Raw genomic sequence first — 19,871 nt, forward strand, 5'->3', positions numbered from 1 at the left:
GAGAAACGCCTAATGGGGTCACTATAATTACTGGGCCATTAAGGGGTCCCTATTACTATTGGGGCCACTAAGAGGGACACTACCAGGGTCACCAAAAGGGGCACCATTACTACAGGAACGACTAACAGGTTCACTATAACTATCGGGGCCTTTAGGAGTCCCTATTACTATTGGGGCCACTAAGAGGGACACTACTGGGGGCACTATTACTATTGGGGCCATTAAGGGGCTCACTATTACTATCAGGACCATTACGGGGGGGGGGTTACTATTACTCACATCAGACAAGTCTCAATAGTTTATGTATATGTCGGATATCTTGTGTATTGGTGCTTACAATGTCTGTAGCACGAGGGGGGGGGGGGTTTACAAGGGGGCACCATTTCACGCCTCTCCTCAAGCAGCATAAAGCCACCCGTTTTCACCAAATATTAGTAGTTTATGTATCATGTCGGAGCTCAACACAAGACACACTTCACGGTTTTACTGCAATTACAAAAAAATGAACAAAACAGCATAAAACCCCTCCGCCGTCTCTTACCTGCCGGCCGGAGTCACACGCAGAGGGCTGATACTGTAATATAATGTAGCTGATATCACTGTGCCGTGTATGTATATCCTCTGGCTGATAACAGAGACAACAGGAGTCACTTGGAACTGCTGTGTATCTGCTGCAATAGGACCTGTGATGATGTCATCACCATGTGATCAGTACAAGAGGGGCGGAGCTCAGCAGTGGGAAGGAAGAGAAGTTGTGGCTGAAGGACCTGTGATGATGTCATCATCATGTGATCAGTATATAAGGGGCGGAGCTCAGCAGTGAAATCTACAGGGTGATTCTCTCGCTAGAAAACGGAAACATTCCTCAATAACTGTCATTTTGGTTTTGTTCTCTATAATTATTGACCTGAACAAGGATTATGGAGTGGATTAACTCCTTAGTGACCAAGCCTGTTTGCACCTTAATAACCAGATCAAATTTTGGAAATCTGACATGTGTCACTTTAACATAGAATAAACCCATAAAGGTTTTGCATATCCAAGTGATTCTGACATTGTTTTTTCGCCACCCATTGAACTTTATTTAGCTGGTAAAAATCGACCAATAGAATTTGTGAATATTTATTAAACGTGCAAACATTCGGAGAATTTTGAAAAAATTTTCATTTTTTCACATTTTCAACTGCAATATCTCAAATATGTGCAAACATACTGTACAAAATTTTGCTAAAATATATATTTCCATCTGTTTACTTTATTCTGGAAGCACATTGGAAAAACTTTAGTGTTTTTTTTAACCATTTAAGAAACGTACAAACTTGTTTTCCTAAACGAAGCCAAGATTGCAAAGGCTCATGGGTGTCAAAATGATAGGTACCCCCACAAATGACCCTATTTTAAAAATTACACCTCTTAATGTATTCACTGAGGGGGTCAGGAGTATTTTGACTTCACAGTTTATTTTCAGGAGTTCATGCAATTTAGAGGAGATGAAATAAAATTTCATATTTTTCTGCAAATATACCATTTTAAAGACAGGTTTTTTTTCTATAGCGCACATGAAAATGAGAATTTGCACCCCAAAATTGATACCCCAGTTTTCCCTGTATTCCGAAACATCCCCGTTGTGGCCCTAATTCTATGTCTGTAAGCACAACGGGGCCCGAACCGAAAGGAGCAGCTGGTGGCTTTCAGAACAGACATTTTGCTTGAAGACCTTTTAGGCCCCATTGCCCACTTGTAGAGCCATTGAGGGGCCAAAACGATGGAGAACTCCCACAAATGACCCCATTTTTAAAACTAGACCCCTTAACGAATTCATCTAGAGGTGTACTGCGTATTTTGATTCCACAGTTTTTGAATGAATTTAAGCAAAGCAGAAGGAAAGAAATTATGATTTTCATTTTTTTGGCAATTCTGTCATTTTAAAAACAGTTTTTTTTTGTACAGCACACATCTGAATGAAGACTTGCACCCCGAAATGGATACCCCAGTTTGTCCTGTGGTCAGAGACATACCCGTTGTAACCCCAATCTGCTTTCTGGACACATGGCTAGGCCTATAATGGAGGGAACACCGTTTGGACTTCAGGGCACAACGAAATAAATTCCAGGCCCCATTGCTCACTTGTAAGAAAAAAATTGACCCCCACCTTTTTGGTATCCCCTAATCTTAGATAAAAGTGACACTGTAAAACTGTTTAGTATGTCTGAGAACTGGAGTAATTACGGGGTCCTGGTTGGGATCTGCACATGGGGCAATAAAACCAGGTATCCCCCTGCTCAGTGGCACTTTTTTGGGGGGCATTTCTTGACCTCAGTGGCAGGGACGGGGTGTATAAAGTGGCGCTCTGTGGGGCTTCGTATTCTTGCTGAGGTGCGGCGGTCTCACACAGAAGGTGCTCAACAAGCTGCTCCTGGAACTGCAGGAAGGCGAACGTACCCGGGGCTTCTTGTAATTATGTATTATAGGTAGGGGTCTGAATAACACCGGGCTCACACGGCAGTAGGTGGAATCCACTTGCTGTGAGCCCAGTCGTGCCGCAGCGTGCGGCCGCGTAATGTACTGCACATAACTGTGTACTCACACAGGTGGTTATGCGCAGTATACCGTATTTTGTTTATATTTCCCGCGCCGTCACTTAGCGATGATGCGGGTACCTACATCGCGTTGTGTTTCAAATGCAGAGGCCTCCGTTAAGAATTTTCATCTCCCCTAACTGATTGTATCGGTGAATGGAGATTAAACTTTGCCTTTTTTTAAACTTTTATGTGATTGCCATTATCCATTGGATAACTGCGATCACATGACTGGGGACCACTCACCCATCCCTTGGTTACTGCTCTGTTGAATCTTGGGATATGGCATGATTGGCAGTGGCTTAAGGGAAATACCCAAATATGAAAAATGAATGATGCCATGAAGGTTCTGCAATAGAATAAATATTCCCCAGTGTTGATATGGGGTATTAGATTGGGCATTCTAATTTGGGTACATATACATTTGCATACACTCTTGAGATAGTGTTGGTACTTTATTTTTACATACATATACACTCTTAGGCCTCATGTCCACGGGCAAAAGAAGAATTAAAATCCGCAGCAGATTTTAACTCTTCTCCTGCACGCGGATCCGCACCCCATAGGGATGCATTGACCACCCGCGGGGTAGATAAATACCCGCGGATGGTCAATAAAAGTGATTTTAAAAAAAATGGAGCATGAAAAAATCTGGACCATGCTCCATTTTCGTGCGGGTCTCCCGCGGGCTTCTATTGAAGCCTATGGAAGCCGTCCGGATCCGCGGGAGACCTAAAATAGGAATTTAAAAGAATTTACTCATCCGGCGCGGGCGGGGAAGGTCTTCTCTTCCTCACGGCCGGATCTTTCTTGCTTCGGCTCGGCGGATGTGCCCGGCGCATGCGCGCGGCACGTCGGCGACGTGCCGCCGGCGTGACGAATTCATCCGCCGGCCGAAAAAGAAGATCCGGCCGTGAGGAAGAGAAGACCCTCCCGGCCTGCTCCGGATGAGTAAATTCTTTTAAATTCCTATTTTCAGCGCCCATGTCCGCGGGGCAGGAGGGACCCGCTGCAGATTCTCCATGTAGAATCCGTAGCGGGCCTGATTTTCCCCGTGGACATGAGGCCTTAAGCTAATACTGCGGATTTTAAGATTGCTTAGGTAAGTCTGACAACCCGTACCTGTGCTGCATACTTGGCGGAGTAATGAGATTGAGATTGTTAGCAGGCTGAGCTGCCTGGTTGTCATGACAACAAACTAATGACTAAATGCACTGCCGGACCGATATTGGGTGTGAGTAAGGTATCGCACGGCAGCAGTGTTCTCACGCATGCGCAGGACAGGTATACAGGTTCCTATTGAGAAAGAGTGTCGTTTGGGATATCACGCGAGAGGTTGTAAATCTCGCGCATGCGCAGAAGCCCTGATGGATGCCGGTGCCTGGATGTATACCGATAATCATAAGGGAGTAGATGCAGATGATGTCACTCACGTGCCACCCTATGACGAGGAGAGGATAGAGGTATCACACGTGTTTACTAATTGTAATCATGGGTGCAATGGTGATTGGGTATGTTTAATTGTTAACTGATATATAATGGAGGTAATAGCAATGTATATGTGAATCAGCTTGAAAAAGACCCGGGTCGAAACAGCTGATTGGAAGATTGGTGACTTCTGCTGACAATCTTGTTTTTCGGTGGTCTTCAAGATGAACATTCTCCCCAGAATCTTGTACACTTTTTCAGACCCTTTTTTTCTCTTCTCACCAAATCCATCTGGGCAAACAAATCCACGTTTGTAACTCACAATATACTCACCATGCAGAAGGCTGAAGGCGAAAGTGGCCTACCTGACTTCATAGCTTACCTTCAAGCTCCCACTTACTATGAATAATTGATTGGCATAGATACCAAGAACTTAAACAATGGGCCTCCTTAGAACTAGCATCCCAATTAGTGCCTTTAATAGCTTGGCTTGTTGAAGATATGCCCATAGAGGCGAGAAATCACCCGACGATTGGCCCAGAACTGAAGGTTATCACTCGGGTCTTCCCCAGGCTGGGGGTTTCTCCTATACCCTCCCCTTTGTTTTTCTATCCTGGGTAGCTCAGTCTTTCCACCTGGCCTGGAAAACATTTTGTCAATGGCTCTCTAACAACAGATTCAGAGTACACCATTTTCTGCTAGAGAGATGCTGGCTCTCTTTAGACACTGGCAGGAATAATTGATCTGATGCCCCTGTCATCTTAGCACATCATCCAACTCAAACACTTCCTTACATCCCTGCAGCACCCAAGGAGTGGGCTCCAGCCTAGGAGACAGCAGAGTAGAGTTTGGGCCTTTTCACGGTGGCTCGACCGCATCCCACCCGGAGGGTAACCAGGGACACGTCCAAGGGGCCGAGGGCAGGCTATGAAAATAGGGAAACCCAGTGGTGGATTATCGTAGTCCTTTTTGTCACACGTGACGCCACCGTTCCATCCTCTGTGGTAAATCCAGTTGTAAGCAATAAAGAGTCCACACACAGAGATTTAACTTTCAGAGCCAAACTGGGAACAGTTGGGTAAGCTTGTTTACTTGCCATAACTTGAGAAAGATCCTTTGCATAGGATCGAAATGTTGCTGCCTTGCTGATGTTTGTTTGAGAATAAAGAAAGCTCGGGTGGGCTGAATTTAACCGATGGATGCTGCCTGACACTTTCCTTTACCATACTTGCCATAACTTGGTACAGTTCAGTAATACACACCAGCAGGGAAAACAGGATTTTCATGGACGAAAACTCGTTTTAAATCTCTTTGCAGTGAAGAACGTTCTTTCCAACATACCATCTCACGTATCTACAAAATCCTAATCTTCCAGCCCAATGCTCCAGACCTCAACTACATTCAGAGTTGGGAAAGAGATCTGCCACTGCCACTCACAATGGAGCAGAAAGACAAAATATACAATCTTACTCACACATCTTCCATCTGTAGTAGGTTTCAGGAAACAGGATTCAAAATCCTCTCTCGGTGGTACAGGGTGCCCTCTCATTTACATAAAATGATACCCTTCGTGTCTCCACTATGCTGCAGATGTGGGTTGGAGCAAAAAACCTTACTTTACATATTTTGGAATTGTCCAGTGTTGGCATATCACATTTGCCCTCCCTAAATCCCTTGCATTCTTTCTTCTGCATCTTAGGGATATCCCAATATCCGTTTACAAGCACTCTGTGGTTCGCCATCTGGTTAACACAGCAAGAATCTGCATTCAAAAATTATGGCGACAAACCTCCCTACCTTCTATTTCATTATGGTTCAACATAATACATCATGGAGATGGAGGTGCTCACAGCTTCTATTAACCCCTTAAAGGGGTTGTCTCGCGGCAGCAAGTGGGGTTATACACTTCTGTATGGCCATATTAATGCACATCGTGCATTAAATATGAGCCATACAGAAGTTATTCACTTACCTGCTCCGTTGCTAGCGTCCCCGTCGCCATGGATCCGTCTAATTCTGATGTCTTCTTGCTTTTTTAGACATGCTTGCGCTGTGCGGTCTTCTTCCTGGTGAATGGGGCCGCTCGTGCCGGAGAGCTGGTCCTCGTAGCTCCGCCCCATCACGTGGGCCGATTCCAGCCAATCAGGAGGCTGGAATCGGCAATGAACCGCACAGAGCCCATGGTGCACCATGGGAGAAGACCCGCGGTGCATCGTGGGTGAAGATCCCGGTGGCCATCTTGGTGAAGGAAGAAGAAGGAAGAAGGAAGACGTCACAGAGCGGGGATTCGGGTAAGTAATAGCATTTTTTTTTTTAACACATCCTTTGGGGTTGTCCTGCGCCGAACGGGGGGGGGGGCCTATGGAAAAAAAAAAAACGTTTCGGCGCGAGACAACCCCTTTAAGGACCAAGCACCGTAAATTTATGGTGCTTGGTCCTGGGCTTTAATCCTCCCCAATCGCAGAAATACAGCAAAAAAGAAAATCCTCTGCTCCTGCAATCAAGCAGAAGCAGGTTGGGTTGTCAATGGTTAGCCTCAGCTAAGAACCAGGAGGAGAAGGTAGAAGCGGTTTTAACCATGTCTGCCTTTTCCTTTGCCCGCTACATAGCGCTCAATGAGCGCTATGTTCTAAGAAGTGAAAGTGGAAGTGTTTCTTCCACTATGCAAGCTGGCGATCACATGACCAGTGGGATCCCGTGGCACAGCAGACCTCCAGGGTCCTGGCAGACCCTGATCGGCTATGCTAGTGACTATGGGGCTCCTATGGATGCCCAGCTACAGTGGAAAAGTGTCAAATTAAAAAAAAAAAATCATGGAGGACATAGATGGTAAAAAATGTCCCCCAATAAAACTAAAAAGAGAGGAAAAAAAGTCTGTAACAAAGATATTCCCTGTATGTCACATAAAAAAAATTGCTGCAAAAATAATTTTGGTAGCTGATGGAAAAAAAAAAATAGGCCACTAAAAGCACCACAGGGGTAAAATCCCTAAAAAGTATCTGGTCCTTTAGGCACAAAACAGGCTGGTTTTTAAGGGGTTAAAGAATCACAGGCAAAATGTTCCAAGCATGGCATTATTGGATTGAATTTCAGGACTTTAGGGAATTTAGAGCCTTGTACAATAGAGATGAGCGAGCGTACTCGGAAAAGCACTGCTCGCTCGAGTAATTTGCTTTATCCGAGTATCGCTGTGCTCGTCCCTGAAGATTCGGGTGCCGGCACGGAGCGGGGAGCTGCAGGGGAGAGCGGGGAGGAATGGAGGGGAGATCTTTCTCTCCCTCTCTCCCGCCCGCTCCCCCCGCTGCGACTCACCTGTCAGCCGCAGCGGCACCCGAATCTTCAGGGACGAGCACAGCAATACTCGGATAAAGCAAATTACTCGAGCGAGTAGTGCTTTTCCGAGTACGCTCGCTCATCTCTATTGTACAACCATTAACCCTTCACAATTCAAATTATCCCATCCCCTAATTCACCAAACACAAGAACAATGGCAGAATTGATGTTTCTTCTCCCTGCTCTCCAAAAACATTTTAAAAAGTTATACAAAACATTATATGTACCCAAAAAATGGTACTGATAAAAACTACAGCTTGACACAAAAAAACAAGCCCGTATATGGCCATGTCCACAGGAGAAGGGACTTGTTATTTGTATAGCACCAAATTATTCTGCAGCACTTTCAGATAATTCATTTATTACTCCCTAGCAAGCTGGGTACTCATTTTACCGACCTTGGAAGGATGGAAGGCTGAGTCAACCTTGAGCCGGCTACCTGAACCATGCAGGGATTGAACTTACAACCTTCAGGGTTAGGGAGACTTCCGCAAGAAATTGGCATTCTTTATTCAATGTGTCCATAGTCCAGGAGCTGCTTCCAACGGATTTGGAGAAACGTGTGCAATATTGCTTATCATTCTAGTTTACAACTGGGGGAACATCCGGGGATTTGGTGCATCGCACGATTTACAGATGAAGTCTAGTTTCAAAAGTGTTGGATACTGGAGGGGCCACTGTAGGATATGTATCCACCAACATACAAGGTGAATACATATTAATTTGTATCCTTCCCCCCCACTGAGATAGCTAGGCCGCTATACCTAATATTTCTAGACACTATCAAGACCGGAGTAGTACCATTGGACTGGCGCATTGCCAACGTGGTCCCAATTTACAAAAAAGGGAGCAAAAGTGAGCCTGGTAACTACAGGCCAGTAAGTCTCACTTCAGTAACGGGAAAAATTTTCGAGGGGATTCTGAGAGACGCAATCGATGAGTACCTCAAGGAGATTAAGGGAATAACTCCTCACCAGCATGGATTCATGAAGGGTCGCTCATGTCAGACAAATCTGATCAGTTTCTACGATGAAGTAAGCTCTAAGCTGGACCAGGGAGAATCTATTGATCTTGTATATCTGGACTTCTCTAAAGCCTTTGACACCGTGCCACATAATAGGCTAATATACAAAATGAGGCAGCTCGGACTGGGCGAAAACGTGTGTAAGTGGGTAAAAAATTGGCTCAACGATAGAAAGCAGAGGGTGGTAATAAATGGTTCGTACTCTGATTGGACCACAGTCGCTAGCGGGGTGCCACAGGGTTCAGTATTAGGCCCCACTCTGTTCAACATATTTATCAATGACCTGATAGAGGGGCTGCACAGCAAAATATCAATATTTGCAGATGACACAAAATTATACAATATAATTAATGCAACGGAGGACAATGTGCGGCTACAAACGGACCGAGATAAGCTGGGGGCTTGGGCAGAAAAATGGCAAATGAAGTTCAATGTTGAAAAATGTAAGACTATGCACATGGGCAGGAGAAATGGATGTCACCAATATTCACTTAATGGGGTACCACTAGGGAAAAGTGATATGGAAAAGGATCTGGGGGTACTAGTGGACTGTAGACTAAACTGGAGTAACCAATGCCAGTCAGCTGCTGCAAAGGCAAATAAAGTCTTGGGGTGCATCAAAAGAGGTATAGGGGCGAAGGACGAGAACATTATCCTTCCATTATATAAGGCACTTGTCAGACCTCACATGGAATACTGCGTACAATTCTGGACACCGGTGCTCAGGAAAGATGTCACAGTGCTTGAGGGGGTTCAAAGAAGAGCGACTAAACTAATACATGGAATGACGGGACTGGAATACCCAGAGAGGCTGTCCAAATTGGGACTATTTACTCTAGAAAAAAGAAGGTTAAGAGGCGACCAAATAACCATGTATAAGTACATGAGGGGACAACACATGGATCTCTCCCGCGATCTGTTTACACCCAGGACCACGACGGTAACAAGAGGACATCCGCTACGATTAGAGGAAAGTAGGTTTCATCACCAACACAGAAAGGGGTTCTTTACTGTAAGAGCAGTTAGACTGTGGAACTCTCTACAGGAGGAAGTGGTGATGGCAAAATCCATAGAGAAGTTTAAAAGGGGACTTGATGTCTTTCTGGAGAAGGATATTACAGGATATAAATTTTAGTTTAAGTGTCAATCCTGGTATATAGGCAGGTAGGAACTATTAGGGGTTGATCCAGGGAACAGTCTGATTGCCATTAGGGAGTCGGGAAGGAATTTTTTCCCCAAAAGGGCCAATTGACTTCTGGCCTTGGGGTTTTTTGCCTTCCTCTGGATCAACACAGTAGGATAGACAGGCTGGACTAGATAGACAATGTCTTCATTCGGCCTTACATACTATGTTACTATGTTACTATGTTACTATGTTACTGCTATATATTGGTACTATTAGGCCTCATGTCCACGGGAAAAATCAGGCCCGCCGCGGATTCTCCATGCAGAATCCCACAGCGGGTCCCTCCTTTCCCGGGGACATGAGGCTAAAAATAATAAACTCACCTGTCCGGACGCTGCGGATCTTCCCTCAGTCGCGACCGGATAATTTTTCTTCGGCCCGCCGGATGTGCTCGGCACGCCGGCAGCGTGCCGCGCGCATGCGCCAGGCACATCCGCCGGGCTGAAGAAAGAAGATCCAGCCGCGACGGAGGGAAGATCCGCAGCGTCCGGACAGGTAAGTTTTAATTCTGGTACAGGTGTTGCGCGGATCCGGATGGCTTCCATAGGCTTCAACAGAAGCCTGCAGGAGCCGTGTCCGCGGACGACCCGCACTAAAATGGAGCATGTCGCGTTTTTTTCCCGCACACGCAATCCGCGCCTCAGGGGAAAATGACATCCACAGGTATTTAACTACCTGCGGGTGTCCAATGCATCCCTATGGGGCGCGGATCCACGTGCGGGAAAAACGCTGCGGATTTAAAATCTTTTCCCCGTGGACATGAGGCCTTAGGGGCCTTTCAGGTTGGGTGGAATTTTTCCGCATTCCACACCACAAGTCGGCACTTTAATCCTCTGCTTCAAATTCTCAAAATTCACCATAATTGCGTATGGGCACGCGTATATACAGGCCTATAGAGAACAATAGGCTGTATCTCACATATATACATGGCAAAATAAAACATGCTGCATTCTTTTTTTGCGTTCGCTTACGCAATTCTGTCACGCTAATGTGATTCGAACTACGTAAGGCAATGTAATTAATTGCCTGCTATTTACCATGTAGCACACGGGCATACAGCGGCGCGTAATACATGCTAATCATACACCCATGTGCATCCGGTTGTAGTGTTAGCAGCTACCTTGTATGCTGGCAAGGCTCTGCAGAAAATGACCTAATGCTTGCCCGTGACAAGGTATGCTGGACTAGGCGACAAGGACAGAACAACCATAAAAGGTTTCTGGGTCCCATATAGCCAAAACTTCACCTCTCCCCCTCTAGCCTAATATATCAGGGGCTATGAACTCTTTAGGAGGAGGGGTCCTAATAAGTGTTGGAAGCCAGAGATGGTCCTCAGTAGTCACGTACTGTGCAGCATGTCACTGCACTACCAGGCACTGAAGGACTCGACTAGGGTAGTGGGGAGCAAAAAAGGTGGGTGTAGTGTTTTTTATTTGATGGCATGAAATAGAGCATTGTTACAGATAGTAACATGATTATGAATTGTTTGAGAGAAAAGGCAGCATTATAACTGATGGAGGTATTATTAAAGGGCACATCACTACTGTTTGGGCCATAAAAAGGCACTTTTAGTGTGGAGGGCAGTAAAAATGGCACCTAGTATGTGGAGCCTATTTAGTGTAAGGTACTATGGACAAAGAGATTGTGTGGAGGTATGGAAAACATAGGGAGGATGCTGGCAAAGCAGGGAGACAAAGATAAGAGTATGTCAATTTGTGAAGAGATAAGTTGTGCCCGGGTGAAGTTGTCTTGGTGATCTGGGCTGGATTGAGAAGAAAAAAGAAAATTAACAACTCCATATATGAATTCATCTGTAATCACTAGATATGATGGTACTGTAATCCCTTATATAATTTTCAGAGTGCCTCGCTAGAGATATTCCGCCATGGGGTGCAGGGGGGAGAAATGACAGGTCTCCAGGGTGAGCCTATCTGATAGTTGGATAAGTTTTGACGTTTATGGCAAACTTAAGGTGTTGTGAAGAGTGCTTAAATTGTGGAGCTCCAGTTACCTGACAACCCCACTTTAATAGGGCTGTAAGGGTTAAAAATAATAAAATGAAACTCACTTACCCTTCTGCTGCCACCAGGATCCACATTGTAGTCCCGCTGTGCTCCCAGTGGTGACATTATAGGAACGTAGTTGACCGTTGTAGCATCACCGCTCATTCTCCAAGCATCGGCCTACACATTCTCAGCACCATGATTTCAGGAGTTCACAAATGTGATGCTGCAGTCTCTCATTGCCTGCATCAGTCACCTATCACAGCCATCAGCGGGACTGCAGCAGGACTACAGTGCTGGATCTCAGCATCTGCCATTTTATTATTCTAACCCATACATTACTATTACTAGACAACCCCTTTAATTCATTTTTTTTTAAACACAGCATTCAGCATATCATTTAAATGACATATAACTTCTCTGCAGGTCGGTATGTATACAGTAATACCAAAATTAGATATTTTCTTTTAGGCTTTTCAATTTTAGACTAAAAACGATAAAACCTATTTTCCGGAAATTTATTTTTGGTATTATTGCATTCAAAGACACGGTGATACGAAATAAATCTTTTTTTCTTACACTTTCTTTCACTTCTTACACTCTGATAACAGAGCATGGAACAGGAAGACGGAGCACCCGAACTCAGGTTTAAAGGGGTTGTCCGAAACGGGTTTTTTTTTTTTTTCAATAGCCCCCCCGTTCGGCGCGAGACAAACCCGATGCATGTGTTGAAAAAAAAAAACTGGATAGTACTTACCCGAATCCCCGCGCTCCGGTGACTTCTTACCTACCTTGCAAAGATGGCCGCCGGGATCTTCACCCTCGGTGGACCGCAGGTCTTCTGTGCGGTCCATTGCCGATTCCAGCCTCCTGATTGGCTGGAATTGGCACACGTGATGGGGCGGAGCTACGAGGAGCAGCTCTCCAGCACGAGCAGCCCCATTTAACACGGTGAAGACCGGACTGCGCAAGCGCGTCTAATCGGGCGATTAGACGCTGAAAATTAGACGGCACCATGGAGACGGGGACGCCAGCAACGGAACAGGTAAGTGAATAACTTCTGTATGGCTCATAATTAATGCACGATGTACATTACAAAGTGCATTAATATGGCCATACAGAAGTGTATAACCCCACTTTGTTTCGCGGGACAACCCCTTTAATACACAATATGGAAGCCCTTTTCTTTCATGGATCCCGAAACACAATTGACCTCAAGTAAATATAAATTTCAGTGTTTTTACAGATCCAGGCTAATTCTACACAAAAAAGTATTTCATCCCTTTCAAGTAGTTGTTCCAATCTCAACCATACTGTTTAAGCCAAGTTAAAACATAACTCTTAACACACTACGGTCACTTTCTATGCCCCAGTCCATTAGCCCCATCAGTTGCTTTACAATGGGTTATGTTGTGTTCATCTTTTTAATGGCTTAAGATAGCTTGTCACAGAAAGTTATCACAGCCATGTTTAAGTTAATTACATAGGTTATTGTTTGATAGCCGATTCTCGTTTGAACGAGTAAATGACGTCATTGCTAACTCGTTCCCTCTCATTAGTATTATCCAGTACCACGCAACCATCGGGGCCCCTCATTATATTTCATTAGAGCAGTTACAGTGTACTCTTCACAGTAGCCTCCGACTCTCATCCTCCTCTCCTGTTCAGCTCCTTCTGTCATGTGGCTATTATGTCACAGAGTCCTGAAGCAGTTTCGGTAGTTTTGTCATGCTTTTGCACAAAACTATAAGATACAAGAGTGTTCCAAGGCCTACCAAGCAAATCAATGGCTCCCTGATGGGACTAGTTTGAGCCTCCCACATTCCAAACAAGAATGTGGTTTCTTCTCTATGCGAGTTCTCTGGTGAGTTTTAAAAGTTTGATTTTGTTGTAAAACATTTTCCTCATTTACAACATCAAAATGGCTTCTTTCCTGCGTGACATTTCTGATGAGCCTTACGCTTGGCTTTAGTAGCAAAATATTTCCCACACTCTAAACACAAATACAGCTTATTTACTGAGTGAATTTTCTCATGTCTATCACGATCTGACTTATTGGCAAAACATTTCCCACATTCCGAACATGAATAAGGCTTCTCTCCTGTATGAATTTTCTCATGTCTAACAAGATCTGACTTTTTCGTGAAACATCTACCACATTCTGAACATGGAAAGGGTTTTTCCCCCGTGTGACTTCTCTTATGGAAAACAACCTTTGATTTATCTTTAAAACATTTCCCACATTCTGAGCAGGAATACGGCTTCTCTCCTGTGTGAATTCTCTCATGTCTAAGCAGCTTTGATTTATATGCAAAACATTTTCCACATTCTAAACATGAATACGGCTTCTCCCCTGTGTGAAGTCTCTGGTGGGTAACAAGATTTGATTGTTTTGAAAACCATTTCCCACATTCTGAACAAGTAAATGGTTTCTCCCTTGTGTGATGCTTCTCGTGTTTAACAAGATCCGATTTATCTGTAAAACATCTCCCACATTCTGAACATGAATATGGTTTCTCTCCTGTGTGAATTCTCGTATGTCTAACAAGGCTTGCTTTATATGCAAAACGTTTTCCACATTCTGAACAAAAGTATGGCTTCTCTCCTGTGTGAATTCTTCTGTGTATATAAAGACCTGAACTTTTTCTAAACCGTTTTCCACATTCACCACACTGAAACCTTTTAGCCCCTGTGTAACCCGCACTTGTAGGAAAACTCTGTGATTGGACAGAAGAAGGTTCCTTATGATTAGGGGGATTATATGATAGATTTTTACTATTATGTACTGGATGTAAATGATAGGTAATGACGTTTTCTCCTGAAGAGTGATAAATGGCATCTCCATCTTCTACTTTACAATTTAGCGATGACATGAAGCTTCCATTAGAATTCTTACTGGGACCATATGATAGATCTGTATGCCCAAGTCTTGGATTTACGTTAATGGCAGTGAGGTTTTCTGCTGAAGAGTGCTGCACAGTATCTTCATCTTCTACTTTATAATTTAACGATGACATGAAGTTTCCATCACACTTCTTCTTGGGATCACATGATAGATCTGTACTTTCAAGTTCTGGATGTACATGGAAGGTAATGAGGTTTTCTCCTAGAGAGTGCTGCACAATGTCTTCGCCCTCTATGTTATAATTTAACAGTGACATGAAGTTTCCATCAAAGTCCTTACTGGAAGTTTCTGTTAGGATTAAAATCATATTTTACAATTATTTTTTTCAAACTACAAAAGTAGACAATTTTATAGCATTCCTATTATGCTGACATGCAGTTTTTGATGCAGTTACTTTAAAATGCATCCAGGACAAAGACCAAGATTCTAGCTCACATTTGTTCTTTGCAATATGTCCCTGACCCCGAAAATATACTACAAATGAGAAAAAATACCACAAAAAACAAAACCCTGCTTGTAGACTGTGTAAAGAGTTTTAGCAAAAATCTGGCCATGGGGCTCTTTTTCTTCCATGAAGCGATTTCTTGCTCCATGAAAAGTGCCCTAAGAATTCAGTCTGTTCTAGAGGCCTAAAATAAGTCATTTCAGGTTACAACCTCTACATATACCACTCCTCATCCCACTCTTTTGGATAAGTTTTGATGTCTATGGCAAACTTAAGGTGTTGTGATAGGTGCCTAAATTGGGGAGCTCCTACATTACCTCACGTGTGTATGCACTACATACAGACACATATACATCTCTTCTTACCCTGTGATATAAGAGGTTGGCAATTTTCCTTCATGACGTCTCTGTACAGATCCTTGTGTCCTTCTAAATACTTCCACTCCTCCATGGAGAAATAGACAACGACATCCTGACACCTTATAGGAACCTGACAACACAATGATACCGTCATTACCCAGACTCCTCTAGTGCTATTACTGTATAATTCCCCAGCATTCCCAGCAGGGTCACCTCTCCAGTCAGCAGCTCAGTGATCTTGTTGGTGAGTTCTAGGATCTTCTGCTCATGTATCGGTAAGTGAGGAGGAGCCTCTGTGATGGGGCTCTGGCTCCTGCTCCAATCTCTTGACTCATGGAGATGGCTGTTGGGAGTCGTACCGTTACCCAGTGTCTTCTTCACTATTGTATAATCCTGTGTATGGAGAGAGACATGTAGATAACTGAACTCAGTATTCATCCCTCAGTGGGAGATTGTGATCCCACTGTATAGAGCTCTAGAGAGACCTCTATGGAATACTATGTTCAATTCTGAAGACTTCATCTACAAGAAGACATTGATGAAATGAGATACAAAAATATTGGAAGGTCTTAATCATACAAATGATTAGAATGGACTTGAAGAACTTAAACTGTATAGCCTAGAAGAGGTCAAAGGAGGGCCATGATGGAAACGTTAACATACAGTGCTGTGGAAAACTATTTGCACCTCATCTGATTTCTTCCATTTTTGCTAATAAGTCACATTTAAATGTTTCAAATCATCCAACTAATTTTAATGTAAGATAGAAGATGTGAGTAAACATTAGATGCAGCTTTCAAATGATCATTCCATCAATTCCATTCCATCCAACCACTCCTGGGAAAGTTCATGACTGTTCTATGTTTTCTCTGTTTATGGATAATGGCTCTCATTGTAGTTCGCTGGGGTCCCAAAGCCTTTTTAGACCAGTAAATTTCAATGACGTCCGCATCTCTATTTGAATGTCTTTAGAACACTGGATGCCGGTATCTGAACGATTTATCATCCCGTCTAAAAGGGCCCTAACTGAACCCAATGGTCAATTGAATTAGGCTAACTGGTTGATTTAGTAGCTAAGGGGGCAATTACGTTGTTACATGGAGCCAGATAGGGGGTAAAGAGCATTTTCCTTCAATAAAAAAATCATCATTTTAAAACAGAATTTGGTATTTTCTGGCATGACTGAGTTAAACATATATCCAGAGGCTGCCTCGCCTGATGTGTCCAGCACTAAGTGACCAGAAACAAGTGTCTTATGCTGTCGAATGATGCAGTTATACAGCGCAGTTACTAATAATCATCTACCTTCTCTCTTTCACCAACAGGTATGTCCCACTCATCCATTGCTTCACTTCATCTGAATTTGATTGCTCTGCCTTGCCTCTCCTGAATCTGCTGTGAATTCTTTCATTTATGTCATATTCTGTGCGCAATGGTATGTCCCATTGCTTTATATAAACTGATTTGACTCTATTTGTTATCCTATGTATTTTCCTCATCACCTCCCCAAATAGCTTTCTCCTTGTCTCATCTTAGTGTTGCTGGACACAGTTTATGTAAGAGGGTAATAACACCCCCCCCCCCCCTCCATCTTGTTCACTAGCCATCTAAAGGTGGGTCAGCTCGTTGACTAGTGAGATGTAACAAGCCACTCCCAGCTGAAGTCCTGTAGCCAGAACTTTAAAGCCAGTTCTATCCTCCATGCCTCACCAGAGGCTGCCTCACCTGATGTGTCAAAAAACAAGTGTCTTATGATGTCGAATGATGCAGTTATACAGCGCAGTTCGACAGAGCAGGAGACAGGTGACATGCACAACTGTCCAAAGCCTGGAGGTAAATACTCCCCTCTTTGCACTGATCTCCATCATTATCCTCTTTTTAAGCCTTAACACTTTCTTCCAATGCCCAGGCCCAACACACTCCATCCACATCAGCCTCTCCCTCCTCTCCTCACCAATGTATGGCTCCCATACACTTTTCAACTTCCTAAGACGCCTCCAACCCCCCCATACCGCAAAGAAACACCTTAGCCACCCACACAAATCCCCTAACCATGCCCTCACCCTTGCTACCCTGCTACTCCTAGCCACAGGGGACATTTTACCCAACCCAGGCCCACCCCGTACTGCTCTCTACCAAAATGCCCCCCCCTGCCCCATTCAAATGCGCCCTATAGAACTCTCAATCTGCATGTAACAAACTCTCAACTATCCATGACCTTTTCACCAGTAAACACTTGAACCTGTTCGCCCTCATGGAAACCTGAATACAGCAGTCCGATTCTACCTCCCCCGCTGCATTGTCCTATGATGGCCTGCAGTTCTCCCACACCCCCAGATCGGATGACATAGGCAGTGGAGGAGTAGGCATCATCCTCTCCCCAAACTGTACTTTCCAGGTCATTCCCTCAGCTCCCTCGCTTACCTTCCACTCCTTCGAAGTACACACCCTGCGACTCTTCTGCCCACTGCCCCTGCGTGTCGCATTTATTTACCGCCCCCCAGGTCCCACCCCCTGTTCCTAGACCACTTCGCTGCCTGGCTCCCCCACTTCCTATCCTGTAAAATCCCAACCCTTATCCTTGGTGATTTCAACATCCCTACTAACGACTCCAGCTCCTCATCTGCCTCCCGGCTTTTAACGCTTACCTCCTCCCTTGGCTTATCACTAATCTCTCTGACTCCCCCACTTATAGAGATGGTAACACTCTTGATTTAGTTTTCCTCCGTCTCTGCTCTGCCTCTCACTTTACTAACTCCCCCCTTCCACTCTCAGATCACAACCTTCTCTCTTTCTCCATCAGGCACCCTAGCATCTCCCCTGACCCTCCTATCTGTCACACCTCTAGGAACCTCCAGTCTGTCCGCGCTAAACAGTTTGCCGAAACTATTCAGTCCTCCCTATCCCCTATCTCTCTCCTCCCCTGCCCTAACCTGGCAGCCGAATACTACCACACCACCCTCAGCCGTGCCCTGGATGAAGCGGTACTGCCCGTGACTCGAGCGGTCAAACGCAGACCACGGCAACCTTGGCTCACATCCCAAACGTGCTTCATCCGGCGGTGCTCTAGGTGCGCCGAGCGGCTGTGGAGAAAGTCAAAGCTGCCAGCAGACTTCCTCCACTTCAAAGTCATGCTTAAAACTTTTAACTTAGCCCTTCACCATGCCAAACAAGTTTATTTTACCTCCCTTGTCTCCTCACTATCCCACAACCCCAAACAACTCTTTGAGACCTTTCAGACCCTCCTCAGCCCCCCAAAAACAGGTCCCTGTGACAGATCTGACTGCTGGAGAACTAGCTGCCTATTTCAAAGAGAAAAAAAATTAAAAAAAATCGACAACATTCGAAAAGAAATCTCTGAAAACTGCATGGTTAGCCCCGATCCCAATTTCATCAGCACTGCATCCAGCACTTACTCACTATCAACATTTGAACCAATGACAGAGGAAGAAGTCTCCAGACTCCTTTCCGCTGCCCGCCCCACCACCTGCGCTAGCGACCCTCTCCCCTCTCACCTCCTCCGGTCCCTTTCCCCAGCTCTCATTACTCACCTCACCACAATCTGCAACCTCTCCCTAACCTCTGGCACTTTCCCCATCTCATTTAAACACTCCATCATATCCCCTCTGCTTAAAAAAACAACCCTGGACCCAACTGATGCTGCCAACTACCAACCTGTCTCAAACCTCCCCTTCATCTCCAAATTACTGGAACGCCTGGTTTACTCCTGCCTTACACACTTTCTCTCTGACAACTCACTCCTTGACCTCCTCCAGTCTGGTTTCCGCTCTCTACACTCGACCGAAACTGCCCTTACAAAAGTAACAAATGACCTGATGACTGCAAAGTCAAGAGGTGACTACTCCCTACTAATCCTCCTTGACCTGTCTGCTGCATTTGACACTGTTGACCATAACCTCCTTCTCACTATGCTCCGCTCTATTGGTCTAAAGGACACTGCTCTCTCCTGGTTCTCTTCCTACCTCTCTGACCATTCTCTCAGTGTTTCCTTTGCTGGTTCTCCGCTCCACTTCCTCTTGCTGTTGGGCTACCCCAGGGCTTGGTCCTTGATCCCCTTCTCTTCTCCATCTATAATCTCTTCTGCCCAAATTAGACAAACCATCCACAAATTCGGCCTCCAATACCATCTCTACGCTGACAACACCCAATTATACACCTCCTCTCGTGAGATCTCTGGACCATTCCTCCAAAATATCACCGACTGTCTGTCCGCTGTCTCTAACACTATGTCCTCCCTTTTTCTTAAACTAAACCTCTCTAAAACTGACTTCCTTGTCTTTCCACCTCCTCCCAACCTCCCCTCAACATCTCCATTCCAGTGTCTGGCACCATCATAACCCCCAGACGGCATGCCCGATGCCTTGGGGTCACACTGGACTCTGACCTTTCCTTTACCCCCCATATCCAATCTCTGGCCCAAACATGCCACATGCACCTCAGAAATATTGCTAAAATATGTCCGTTCCTAACCACGGACACGCTAAAGACATTCGTAGTCGCCCTCATCCACTTCCGGTTGGACTACTGCAACTCACTACTCATCGGCCTCCCCCGTACTAGACTCGCTCCACTCCAATGCATACTAAAT

General features: G+C 44.8%; 1 protein-coding gene and 1 pseudogene across 1 annotated transcript in view; both read right to left on the minus strand.

The window, feature by feature from the left end:
* The window catches only part of LOC136612439 (zinc finger protein 721-like), a 564,334-nt gene that overhangs the window by 286,265 nt on the left and 258,198 nt on the right, over positions 1–19,871 (minus strand). The gene's annotated exons all lie outside the window — the stretch shown is intronic.
* The window catches only part of LOC136615714 (zinc finger protein 850-like), a 51,054-nt pseudogene continuing 43,900 nt past the window's right edge, over positions 12,718–19,871 (minus strand).

The sequence above is a fragment of the Eleutherodactylus coqui genome, chromosome 1 (genome assembly GCF_035609145.1).
Source record: "Eleutherodactylus coqui strain aEleCoq1 chromosome 1, aEleCoq1.hap1, whole genome shotgun sequence".
NCBI lineage: Eukaryota > Metazoa > Chordata > Amphibia > Anura > Eleutherodactylidae > Eleutherodactylus > Eleutherodactylus coqui.